We start from the raw sequence: 12,339 nt of genomic DNA, 5'->3' as shown, positions 1-12,339 counted from the left end.
AGCATCCCAGCAGAGGCAGGAGAATCCCTGAGCTCTCTGGTCTGCCATTCAAGCCAAACGAGTGTACTCCTAATTGAGTGAGAGACTCTGTCTCAGAATTAAGGTAGAGAGCAATTGTAGACAGTATCTGACTTTAATCTCTGACCTTCTCGCACAGGTAGGCACATGTACCCACACACATACAACACACTGAAAAGTATTCATTTACAAATGGGGAACTGGCTGCCCAATGCACAGAACTAGGAAACCGGGAGTCCTGGGAACCCAGCTCTCTCTGTGTAGAACACATGTGACTGGGACCTCTCCTTAGGACCACTGCCAACTTCTTCTTCCCATAGGCTTCCTCTCTTGTCCGTCCAAGGCTTGCTCCTGATTAGAGTCACCATCCAGGGGCAATGAATTTTGTTGTCATATTCATCAAATGGTTAGGTCACAGATCTGCTCTGCCCACCCCCAGTGAACCTGGGCCTCTGGCTCATGTAGCACACGGCTCAGTGACACACAAGATCTGTGGACCTCAGCTTCCCATCGTCTCCTCAGAGGCTGCTTGAGTGCAGAGAAAGTAACCTGGAGGTTACTGAAGAGGCAGAACTGTGTTGCCCTGGACGGCTGTCATGGACAACTGTGGTGGGAGTTCTAATTGTAGGTCTGTCTTCCCAAAGTCACAGGCAAGATTCTTTTTATCTCTGTGGGCTTCAGTTCACTCCCCCTAAGATGGCAAAATTGAAACATCTGCCTCTCAAGGGGTGAGAGATGGTTGATGAGAAGGTCCAGCCCAAGGCCTGGCTCATAGCAGGCAGTCACGGGTAATGGTGCTCACCGATGCTACCACTATCATCTTTATCATCCTCTTCCCTGCAAAAGGAGGGGAAGGTCCTTAGGCCAGGGAGATGGCTCAGCAGTTAAAACATTGCTGTGTAAGCAGCCAGTGTGAGGACCAGAGTTCAGGTCTCCAGAACGCACGTAAATGCCCGATGGGCACGGTGGCTTCTTGTAATTCCAGTGCTTGGAAGACAGACAGGGGATGCCTGGAACAAACCGTTTAGCATGACCAACCATATTGGCAGCCCTTTCTCAATGGATAAGGGACAGAAGCACACGTAGAAGACTCAAGGAAACAGCCTCTAGCCTTCACACACAGCACACACATGGCCTCCACACGTGTGAATGGATGTACCCCCGAACACAGGCTACACACTTACTAATGAAAGAGAAAAGCAAAAGAGAAGGTCAGGCCACCAAGGGTACACGGCTGTCCTTGGATAGGGACATCTCAAAAGCTGTCTGTCACTGTGTGGAGGCTGAGGGTGAGCATACGGCTTTGAAAAGACCATAAGCAGGGGCTACTTAGCCAGAGAGAGTTGCCACATTATCTGGAGAAATAGTACTTGTTACTGTTAATGCATTTTAAACCATTTTCTATGGAAATTCTGTATAGAATATTTTCCCCTAGCTTTCTTCCGCAGTTTTGCCAGAACTCTTTTCCATAACACTGACTTAAAATCGTGTCTGTGAGCCATGCTGACCACACTCTACCTTAACACAAGATGCCCATAGAACCTGGGCTGGCTGTGGTTGGAACCATGGCAGCTCCAGGTGACAAACAGAAGACCCAGCATAGCTCTATCTTGGTGTGACTCAGGCTCCCCGGGGCCCTGAGTGACATGTTAAGTCATCTCAGCTCGTGCCTTTCTGAGCCAGCAAAACTCCAGTTCTTGGATGAGTAGCAGGTATCCTTGGCTAGAGAAACAGTAGGAGAGTGGAAGGGAGTCCTTGGCCTTGGCGGCTGCCTTTGCGGCCAGCAGACTCAACATGCTGGTGGACTCAGGTTTAGGAGAGCTGGAAATGGTCGCAGGTGGCCTTGAAGTGAACTCTCCTTGTCATCACTGAGAACATTCTGGAATCAGCGGAGAAAACATCAGCAGATGTAAGTGACATATGTACGGAAAAGGCTTAAATCTGATCTGGGGTCCTAAGTCCCTTCTTCCCACATGGTAAGATCACCGCTCTCAGCCTTGCGCACAGGGCCCTCTGATCTGCGGAGTGCTCTGTACCTCTGTCTATTTTTATCTATAAAACAGTTGTTTCAAGCTGAGAGTTTGGATGAAGATGTGGGGAACATGTGCATCAAATTTGCAGATGACTCAAAGCTGGAGGAGCTGACAGATTTAGAGTCCGAGATGATCTCGACAGCGGAGAATGCTGGGTCAAAAGCAAGCAGATGAAACTCTGCATCAATAAATCTAATGGCTTGAACACGGTTTCCAAAGCGAAATTGCACAAGGGCAGTACAAGGGAGACCTGGCTCGCCTGCAGCTCACATAAAAAAGATCAAGAGGCTTTAAAGTCGGCCTCAAGTTCAACATGAGCCAACAGAGTGATAGGGCAGGCTGGGGAGGGAAAAGAAACCCAACCAAATCCCTGAATAAATGCTGATAATGCGCCATCCTTTGGTGATGCAGAGAAAGAAGGATGGCATGGTCTACCACCGGGTCAGGCCCAGAGGGTAGCGGAACACCAATATGAGTGATGCTTACTAAGAATTGATCACGCACCAAGAAGCACTTTAATTCATGCCACCAACACCCTATGAAGTCGAGTAACAGCCCCAAGGTCACTGGTCTAACTCTTGACCTCTTTGCTGTCTTTCTGATAGACACCTTGTCTACTTTCTCTTCCCCATTTTACCGATGCAGACACCGGACCGGAACTGTGAGGACAATGTGTCTGCAGTCCCAGTGGGTGAACTGCAGACTCAGGCTCTCTTGGGACCCTCTCATCTGTGCGCCTTTGTCCTGTCTCCTGGGCGAAAGCCAATGCCACAGGGTGGTCAGATGCTAACTCCGAAGACCAGGGTTCTAAGTCGTTTCCGGGGGCTCTGTTCACAGAGGGATTTCACCTGCTGTTTCCTCCATTGTAAGAGCACAAAGGATGAAGCCTTCCTGTGCTACAGGAAATCTCACCCCCCGGAGCGCAGTCCCCAGGCCTAACTGAACTCAATGGGGTGGTCACACTAGAGAACTCCGAAACCCTCTGCTGGGTATTTGCGTATTTCTTAGATGTCTTTGAACTTGTTCCTCACATAAACCACTCAAGCCCACTCCTTAGCCCCTGTGTCTTTCCAGCTTGCTACGATGAACTAGGTTCTTAATTTAATAAAACGTAAGTTGAGTGCCTGATACATGTATAGACATATGTATGTATATGTTATGTATGCATATACTGGGATCATGGCAGGCTTGGGGCGGATACTGTCTCTGTGAAACGTCACAGAAACTTCATTATTATTCTCATTTCATAATGAGAAAATTAGTTTTAAAGGGGGACCAACTGGATTCACTTGCCCAGAACGAGTGCTTTCTCAAAACATAGGACTTACCATTGAGTAAAACAAACAAATAAACAAAACAAAACAAAGCAAAAAAAATGGTTCGGGGGTCAAGGGGCCACCTTAGTCCTTAAGTGCTTGCTATGGAAGTATGAAGTTCTGTGTTCAATTCCCTGTGTGCCATAACCACACATGCCTGTAATCCTGGCACTGGGGCAGCAGACACAAGAAGAGTCCTTGGGCCTGCTGGACAGCCGGCCTAGCCTGCTTGGTTAGTTCCAGGCCAACGAAAGATCCTGACTCGAAAAGCAAGATGGATGGTACCTGTGAAGTGACACCTGGGGTGGTCCTCTACATATTACACACCACCCCCCCCCCACACACACACACACGCACACAGCAGTTTAAAACTAGGCAAACTGAGATAGGCTTAGAGAAGTTAATTACACAAAGAATGGCTTTCAAATCAGTTCCCCTGATACCAAGTCAATAAGGAGACGGAACATAAAGAGTCACTGGGACCGGAGAGACTCTAACTTCTGCCCAGATGCTCCAAACACTCATTTGATTTCCTTATTTTCAGTTCTATGTCAGAAGACCAAGTTCCCACAATGAAATGAGAAGAGTGTCTTCGCCCTGGGGTTGTTCTGACCCCGCTGGTTTAGGGGAGATCTAGAATAGTGCTCACTGTGGCAGGCACTCCAGACAGCTCTACTCCCCCCTCTCACCTGTTTACTCTGCATGGAGAACAAGCTGGGTCTTAGGGCACAGAATTATAGGCAGAGCACAACAAATCACCAACTGTAGCATGGGGACAGATTTGCAGGTCTTAGTTTGAGATGAACATTGGCCAGCTAGGCTGTGCCGGCATATCAAAGGAAGATGACCCTGGAGTCAAGGAGCCCAAGAATGAGAGGAGACAGAAGGTTGAGGCCAAGCCTTTCCAAGAAGGTAGGGAAGGCGGTACCCTACTGTGAGGCCCTAGAGACCCCAAACTAGGAGCAGAGTTCAGGGTGGCTGGTGATCGTGTACAGGGGATTCTATGGGGCGTTCTAACTGGGCGGGTGAGGCTGGCTAGGCAGACCTCAGTTCCCTTCCAATTCTGGGACCCTCTAGCAGCTGTTGGCTCCCTTCCCCACAACTGTAAACATTTGTACAATTCCCAAGTTATAAAGTGAGCTCTTGGCTTACAAGGGTCACAGCGACAGGCCTGTTCAGGAAATAGTTTGTGCAGTGTTTCTTTAGGCTGCCTTTCTGAGACTCCTTGTCATCTGCGTTTGGAGTGGACACAAGCTGTTCTCTCTCTCTCTCTCTCTCCCCCCCCCCACCGTGTGTGTGTGTGTGTGTGTGTGTGTGTGTGTGGACTGTTGAGGAGGAAGAGATACAAATAACCATGTGAGAAAGCAGAAGCCAAGCAGTCAAGTCAAGGGCACTTCCTCACTTCCTCTCTGTGGCCACAGATGTCAGAGCAGAGCCCCTCCCCCGGGAGGAGAAGGTCCAGCTGTAGGGTCTTCAACATTCTGTCCTGGGGTTTTTGCAGTGAAGGCAGGGAATGGGAATTGGAAGGAAACTCCTCCCTGCAGGAAGGTAACAGCCCTGAGTTTGGCTAGTTCTCTACCTATGGGTTAGGAGGGCTTCTTGGTGAATCATGTGGGTGACCCCAGGACCTGACGTCGGGGAGACTGGGGAGATGATAATACAGTTTGGGGTGTAAAGTAGGAAGGGATTCTTTATATTTTCTGAGAAGTATGGCGTGCTTTGTTTTACTTTTAAAATATATTTTGCCAGGCATTTGGTGGCACAAGCCTTTAATCCCAACACTTGAGAGGCAGAGGCAGGCAGATCTCTATGAGTTCGAGACCAGCCTGGTCTACAGAGTGATTTCAAGGACAGCCAGGGCTACACAGAGAAATCCTGTCTCAAAACAACAACAATGACAAAAATATTTTCGACTTTAATTTGTGTATGTGTGGTATGTGCTTATGAGCACAGCTCACAGAGGTGCTGGATTTCCCGGGGCTGGAGTTACAGGTGGATATGCATCCCCTGATAAGGGTGCCGGGAACTGAACTTGGGTCCTCTGGAAGTCTGAGCCATTTCTCCTGGCTCTACAGAATGCTTTTGATTAAGTGTTTCCTGTTTGCTCCACATTAGCCCCTCGGCCCCTCCACTGACGCCTCTCCCCATCTCCCTAGAGAACTCCTCCTATGTCCTCAGTGGTATGTCTTTTTCCCACACGCCAGAAAGTTCTCTCTGCACTCTAGCTCCATCCCTTGGAGATAAATGTTACCTCAGAGGGCTCTGGTAACTTTCAGATGCAGAATAAGGGGTCTTTGGCACCACACCAGGGTCTGTTTCTGTAGCGATTCTATGAGGCTAGCTAACTCCTATCCATCCCCTGAAGTCCCGAGTCACCCCGGTGAAGCCTGTGAAGCCTGCCTTGTCCTCTCCAAAGCTTCAGCCGTTTGCTTGTTTTTCTCTCTACCTTAGGATGGAGCGACAATTGTTTCAGTACGTTTTGTTGTAACCAGCAGCCTGCATGAGGGCACCCTCCAAGTAGATTCGTGAGCTCCTCAGTTCTGTCCGTAGTGGCTAGCCCAGTGTCTGGCGCCTGGCAAAAGCTCCAGAAACTGCCACTGAATGGAGAAATGGGGTCCTCAGAGTTGCTGTCGGGCAGTCTCAGGAGGACAACTGGAAGCTCTAACTCAGGTAGGCTTTTTTCCACCTCCAGAGCTACACTGCTGTCCTAGGAGAGGCTTCTCAAGTTGGTAAATGCTTGCACGCCCACATAAGGACCTGCGTTCAGATCTCCAGCATCCACATAGGAAGCCAGGTCCCGTGGTGCACCAATTATCCCAACCACGGGGAAACAGAGACAGGAGGATTGCTGGGGCTTGGTGGTCAGTCAGTCCAGCCCCATCAGCGAGCTCCGGGTTCAGCGAGACCCTGTCTCAAAGACTAAGCTGAAGGCCAGGTGTGACGGTACACATATTTGATGCCTAGCACTAAAGGCAGAAGTTCAAAGGCAGCCTAGTTCTACAGAATGAGACACTGTCTCAGAAAATGAACAACAAAAATGATCATGAAATAAAATAATTGAAAATCCAGAGTGGCTGAGAAAGACAGATGACGTCAACCTCGTGCCTCCACGCATGTGCGTGAGCATGAACGCAGACAACGCTCCGCTCTCAGCCTCCACAGGTCTGCCTTCCCTCCCTCACATGTCGGACAGACGGTTCATTTTCCTACTCCCCTCCACCCAAAAAGGTTTGGGTTCGGAAAACAGCAATCATTTAGGAAAACATGTAATTACTGAGGGTTCAATCATGGAAAACATACGACTCCTCCAGCCTCGTGGAAATGCCACGGCCTTGACTGGTGCGAGCCCACTCTCCGAGGACCTGAAGGAAGAGGCTTGGCTGTCCTGGAGGGAGCAGGAGGATCTTCAGTGTTTCCAGAGCAGCCCACCTACTCCCTTCTGATGAGGAAGTCTGCCTGCTGCTTAGACCAAACCACACTCGAGGACTCTCTTAAGGAGAGGACTTGCCTTCGACTCAGTTTAGGCAGGGCTGAACTCATGGTGACCTCGTCCTTCCACAGCCAGGAAAGCAGACTCGGCTCTTTCCAGTAGGGTGTCTGCCAGGGCTCCATGCCGGGCCCTTTTTCATCAGGGTGTCTCAAGTGTTTATAGGGGTGAGAAATCAGGGAGTGGAAACCATCCCTCCCAGTTTCCCTGAGATACTGGGAAAGAAAGGGCATTGCAAGAGACGGAAGTGGAGGAGGCATCCCATAACCCAGGGAAGAGCTCATAGCAGAATCTATCAGTCCCCAGGTTCTGGAGGAGCCCCTTCCAAGGTCTTGGACCACACTTGTCTCTCAGAAGACGACCACGTTCCCTGAGCTAGCCTATGTAGGTCAGGCTTCCAATTTAGCCATGCCTTGGCAAGTCTACCTCTGCCTGTAGCACAAGCAGTGTGGGTTCTGGTGGAGCAGAACCAAGTTGTGTGGAAGGTATGACCTCACTGGGAAAGCACCGGCTCAGGGTCCCCTCCTCGGGCTCCAACCTGGGAATGCACAGGGAACAGAGGCAGGAGTTCAGGCCAGGCAGGCACGGCGGCTGTGGGGAGCCGTGTTTCAGCTGCGAGGCTCATCACCACAGAAAAGTGTCATTTCTTCCTGCTCCTCTCAATTACAAAATAATAAGATTGTTAAAAATCCAATCATATGAACGTCAATATTGGCAGGGACAGCCGCAGGAAATTTAATTGCACAACGGGTGCCAGTTAAAGATGGTATGGGTTCTTCCTGGCTTTTCTTAATTCTAATTAGGATGAAATCTACTGCCTCTTCCAGACTTGCAAACAGGGGCTTGTCAGGAGGCCAGGAGAGGATGGGAATGGCACAGGCTCCCTTCCCCAGCCCCGTGCTTTCCTTCCCTCCCAGAGCACCGCCTCCCATTGGAGCTTTGCACTGATTTTGAACATCAGCTCTCCAGTTTCTTTGGCATGTCAGAGGGCCAGATGTTTTTTATTTGAGAGCAAATTGACACATTAAATTACACTGTGCAAACATTAAAGCCAGCCGCGGGTAAACAGGCCGAGATTCATTGAATTTTACGGGTCACAATGATGTTTATGTAATTTAACAAATTCCTGCCCTGCTGCTGAGACTCTCCAAGAAGTATTAATTGAGGAAAGATGAGAAGTTCCCTGAGGCTGTCTGTCCAGTCCCCTGCACCTCAGGCTGCAGAGCTCTTGGGAGGGGGGATGGGAGGGATTCAATGACCTCATGTCAGGGTTTCACAATGGCCAACATGAAATGAGAAAGCTGTGTCCTTGCTGTGTTACTTTCTGTGGGGTTGTGACAAAATTCCTGAAAAAAGCTGTGTAAGGAAGGGAAGGTTTGCCAGGGCTCACAGTTCACATGGTCCGATACAGTCCGTTGCTCAGGGGAAGGCATGGCCCTGCCCTGGAAGCAGTTGGCCACACGGCATCCGCAGTCAGGAGCCAGAGGAAGATGAGCGCAGGTACTCAGCTCACTTTTCTCCTTTTTATTTAGTCCGGGGTCCCAGCCCACAGGAATGGTGCTGCCTACATTCTGAGTGGGTCTTCTTGAACCTAGAAACACCCTGGCAGCTATCCTCAGAGGTTTGTTTCCATGGTGATTCTAAGCTCTGTCACAGTAGGGATTAAGATCGCCCATTGCACCTGTCTAGTAGACATGTCCTATCTTCATTCCAGTGAAATCTTAGAAAGGTTGTCAACCCGTATGAACCCGTTTCCTTCTCTGCTAATGGGGAGGGCGTGCAATTGCCTAGGTGTAGGTGCCTTTTCTCTAGTGACCAGCATCCCTGCCTTCTGTCCCTTCTGTCTGTTTCTATGGTGCCTTTCACCGTAGGACCCATTTTCTAGTTTTAAAGATGGGCGTACAGTCCAGGCCTTGATGTTTGGAGAAGAGGACCAATCTGAGCCAGTGAGCGTTTACCCACCATGTTGCAGGAACCAGCGGTACAGACATCTCATTTCTCTGGCCTTAAGTGGCAAGTCTAAGTTAGGAGCTGCCGGGGCGCTGTCTCATCCCTAGTGGGGTAAGGATGCTTGGGAAGGGGCTGCACCAAAGTATTAACAGAGAAGAACAAACTCTCCACCTAGGCCTCTTAGAGCCCCTGCATCCTGCTGTAGTTAAGGTGACCCTCAGTTTTTGGGTTGTGTGAGTGAATACATAAACCGATTCAGTGGGTCTTGACTCTCTCCTTTGCCCCAAACACGGAGACCCTCCAAGAAGCCCTGAGTGGATTGGAGAGACATGAGAGCATTCCAAAGCCTCTGCGCCTGCCTACCACTTCTCTGCCTCTCAGAACTCTTGAGTGTGGAGCGCTGCCTGGAGCAAGAGATTCTTCTGCACCCCTCCGTATAGCCAGACCTCTATTCGTTTCTTTCAGGGCGAGATCAGTCCCCAGGCTGACCTCTGACTCCTCTGCTCCAGTCGGGCTGTTCCTAACATGCCCCAGCCTTCACCTTTGCTTCTCCATCTTCTATTGCTTGTAGTGCAGTGGCCTCCTCTCCCACCTGCATCCTTCAAGACACATTTAGTGTAGTTTTCCAGAGGCATTCTTCCTCCCATTCAGAACTTGTGCCCAGCAGGAGGGCCCTGCAGGAGCCACACTTGCCCTGTAATTATATAAATTGAAGACTGTACTGAATATTTTTGTTGCTCCTTGTATTGAACAGTTGTTTCTTCTATTTCTTTATAAGTTTGATTTTTTTTCTGATACAATGCTGGGTACATAAACTCATGGGTTATTAGCATTCAAAGGTGTCTTAGAGGGGCCTGGAGAGATAGCTTAGTTGGAAAAAGGGCCAGGGCTTGAGTCTGGATCCTCAGACCCCATGTAAAGTACCAGGCTTGGCAGTATGTGTTTGCAATCTGGATGCTAGAGTGGCAGACAAGCAGAGCCCTGAAGCTCATTGGTCAACAGCCTAGTCAGATCAATGAGATTCAGGCTCAGTGTGTGTGTGTGTGTGTGTGTGTGTGTGTGAGAGAGAGAGAGAGAGAGAGAGAGAGAGAGAGAGAGAGAGAGAGAGAGAGAGAGAGAGAGAGAGAGAGATCCTGTTTCAAAAAATAAAGATGGAGAGAGATCAGTGAAAAGCACCCATCATAGACCTCTCTCTCTCTCTCTCTCTCTCTCTCTCTCTCTCTCTCTCTACACACACACACACACACACACACACACACAGACATGCACACACACACCAGCATGCACAATTAGCAGATAAGGGAACCAACTCAGAGAGAGGTTAATTGATGTGCTTGAGGTCACACAGCTTGTTACATAACATCCTATCTCCGTGTTCTTCCCACAGCATCAAGCTGTATCCATATGAATGGTTTATTTCCCAGTTAAGTATACAGACGGCTTGAACTCGAGTGATCTCTTGCCATGCACTAATGTGACCCAGTCAGCCCATGTGATAGACAGGGCGGCCGACTCAGTGGTATCACAAGCTCTGGTTCAATTCCTGGCGAGGCCGTGTGACCATAGATGAGTCTTTTTTTTTTTTTTTCCTCTCTAGACCTCCATTCTCACAGCTGCAAAGTTAAGGGTCTCGTATCAGGTATTAGGGCAAGTGAGTTAGCTTTGTACCCATCACCCCCTGCTGTGAGGCTGCCTCAGGGCTGTGTGGGAAGGAGTGGATGGTGACCCCTCACAGGAAAGGCCGTTCTGATTGGTTAGCAAGGTGGGTCATGGTAACAAGCATAGCGGCCCTTTGCTCCATCTGGCAAAATGATTTCTGAGGTTCTTCCCGTCCTGTCACTCAGGGAAGATGCAGATCCCAAGCTCATGTCAGAGTTTGGGCTCCCTGGCATGTTCCTCCATCTGAGGGCTGTCCCTTCTGCCTTCACCTGCATGAAACACTATGCCAGATTCCAGAGCTCACAGCTCTGTCCAGAAAAGGTTCACTTGGGCCTGACCTTAGCGCCACAGAGCAACTGAAATGTAGGGCGGGAATTTGGAGAAAGCTGTGTGGGCTGCGCCATGGGGTATGGAGTAGCAAGGGACGATGGAGTCTAAGACGTCTGGCTATAGACCCCTTTCCTTCGTTAATTGGTACAGGCTTTCCCAGAGAACTGGGCGCTAGGAATCAGGCCGCCTTGGGGAGGAGATACAGCTGTCCAACCTCTAAAGTGTTAGAGCCTGCACGCTTACCTCATCAGCCTCCCTTGTGCCTCGCTTTACCTGTCTTCCCAATCAAGGTAATTGTCCTGATACCACAATTTGGGATGGACTATTTCACTGAGTAAGTTACATCTAGTTATGTGAGGTCTGGCAGGTACCCAACATGCCGTGTTCCTCACCAACCCCAATTCTCTCTCCCCTTGCTAAGGAAGTTTAAACATCCATTTAAGAAGCCTGCCTTGTTGCAGGTGCTTGAAACTCCAAGTTGAGTGAGACACACTCTTGGCTTGTGATCGCCTGTTGGTTACAGCTCGCAGGAATAAAATACAAAACGGTTATACCATTACCATTACTGCCAATAGAAGTAAGCGGCCTTCCAGTGCTGCTGCCTCCAGGAGCTCAGATTGTAGCATAGGAATTTGAACACTGCCTGCCTCATTAGAGTGTTTCTATCTCGCAGAATGGAAGCCCTATCAAACAACAGTTAATTTATAAACTCAGAGCAGAAGGAAAGAATGCATGTGATTGGCCTGGCTATAGTCACGTGTCCATGATAGACCCAATCACCAAGGTTGGGTAAAAATGGGGTATTGTGATTAGACAGTCTTAGGTCAGGAGTCTTGTTTATTTAATGCACGTGTGTGTGAGTACAAGTTGGTACACCTGTGTGCATGTACTTGGATACAGAAGGACAACTTCAGACATCATCTCAGGGATGCTAGCTACCTCCCTTGATTCAGGGTCTTTCATTGGCCTGGCTCTCTAATGAGGCTAGGCCAGGCCAGTGAGCCCCAGAGACTCTCCTGTCTTTGCATCCGTGGTGCTGGGATTATAAGCGGGCTCTACCACACCTTCCACCACTTGGCATGGATTTTGGAGATCCCACTCAGGACCCTGTGATTATTAGGTTTTTTTCTAAGACAGCTGTCTTCAAAGCCCAAACCAGAAGAGTCTTCACAGCCAGGCAGGTAAAGTAGGCCAGTGAAATTCACTGGCAGGGGTCCTTACGGTGTGATTTCTGGAGGGGAGGCATCTCTTGGAAACTTGGGAAGCATTCTGGGGGCCCCACCACCAAGCTACAGCCGGACAAGTTCAACTCCCTTTAGCACTTGGTACTGACTGCACGGGGGCAGGATGCCAGTGGTGGTGGAAGCAGCAGGTCTCTGGGCTCTCCTTTTCTCCAGAGAACTTAATGACATGCTGCTGACCGCACCGGCTGTGGGCCAGGCCCATGGTCAGAGACTGCCGAGGCTGTGGTCGAGTTCCTGCCAAGGTCAACTCCATTCTGTCTAACTTTAGGAGTGCATGGTTGGCTTCCCAAGCATCAAAGAAG

General features: G+C 49.6%; 1 pseudogene; it reads left to right on the top strand.

Annotated features, from left to right (window-relative positions):
- Nucleotides 1–4,167: 4,167 nt before the first annotated feature.
- The window catches only part of LOC148122204 (uncharacterized), a 76,054-nt pseudogene continuing 67,882 nt past the window's right edge, over nt 4,168–12,339 (top strand).

This window comes from Myodes glareolus, chromosome 4 (genome assembly GCF_982192425.1).
Source record: "Myodes glareolus chromosome 4, mMyoGla1.1, whole genome shotgun sequence".
In the NCBI taxonomy this organism is placed as follows: Eukaryota; Metazoa; Chordata; class Mammalia; order Rodentia; family Cricetidae; genus Myodes; species Myodes glareolus.
This window is presented reverse-complemented; position numbering and strand designations above follow the sequence as displayed.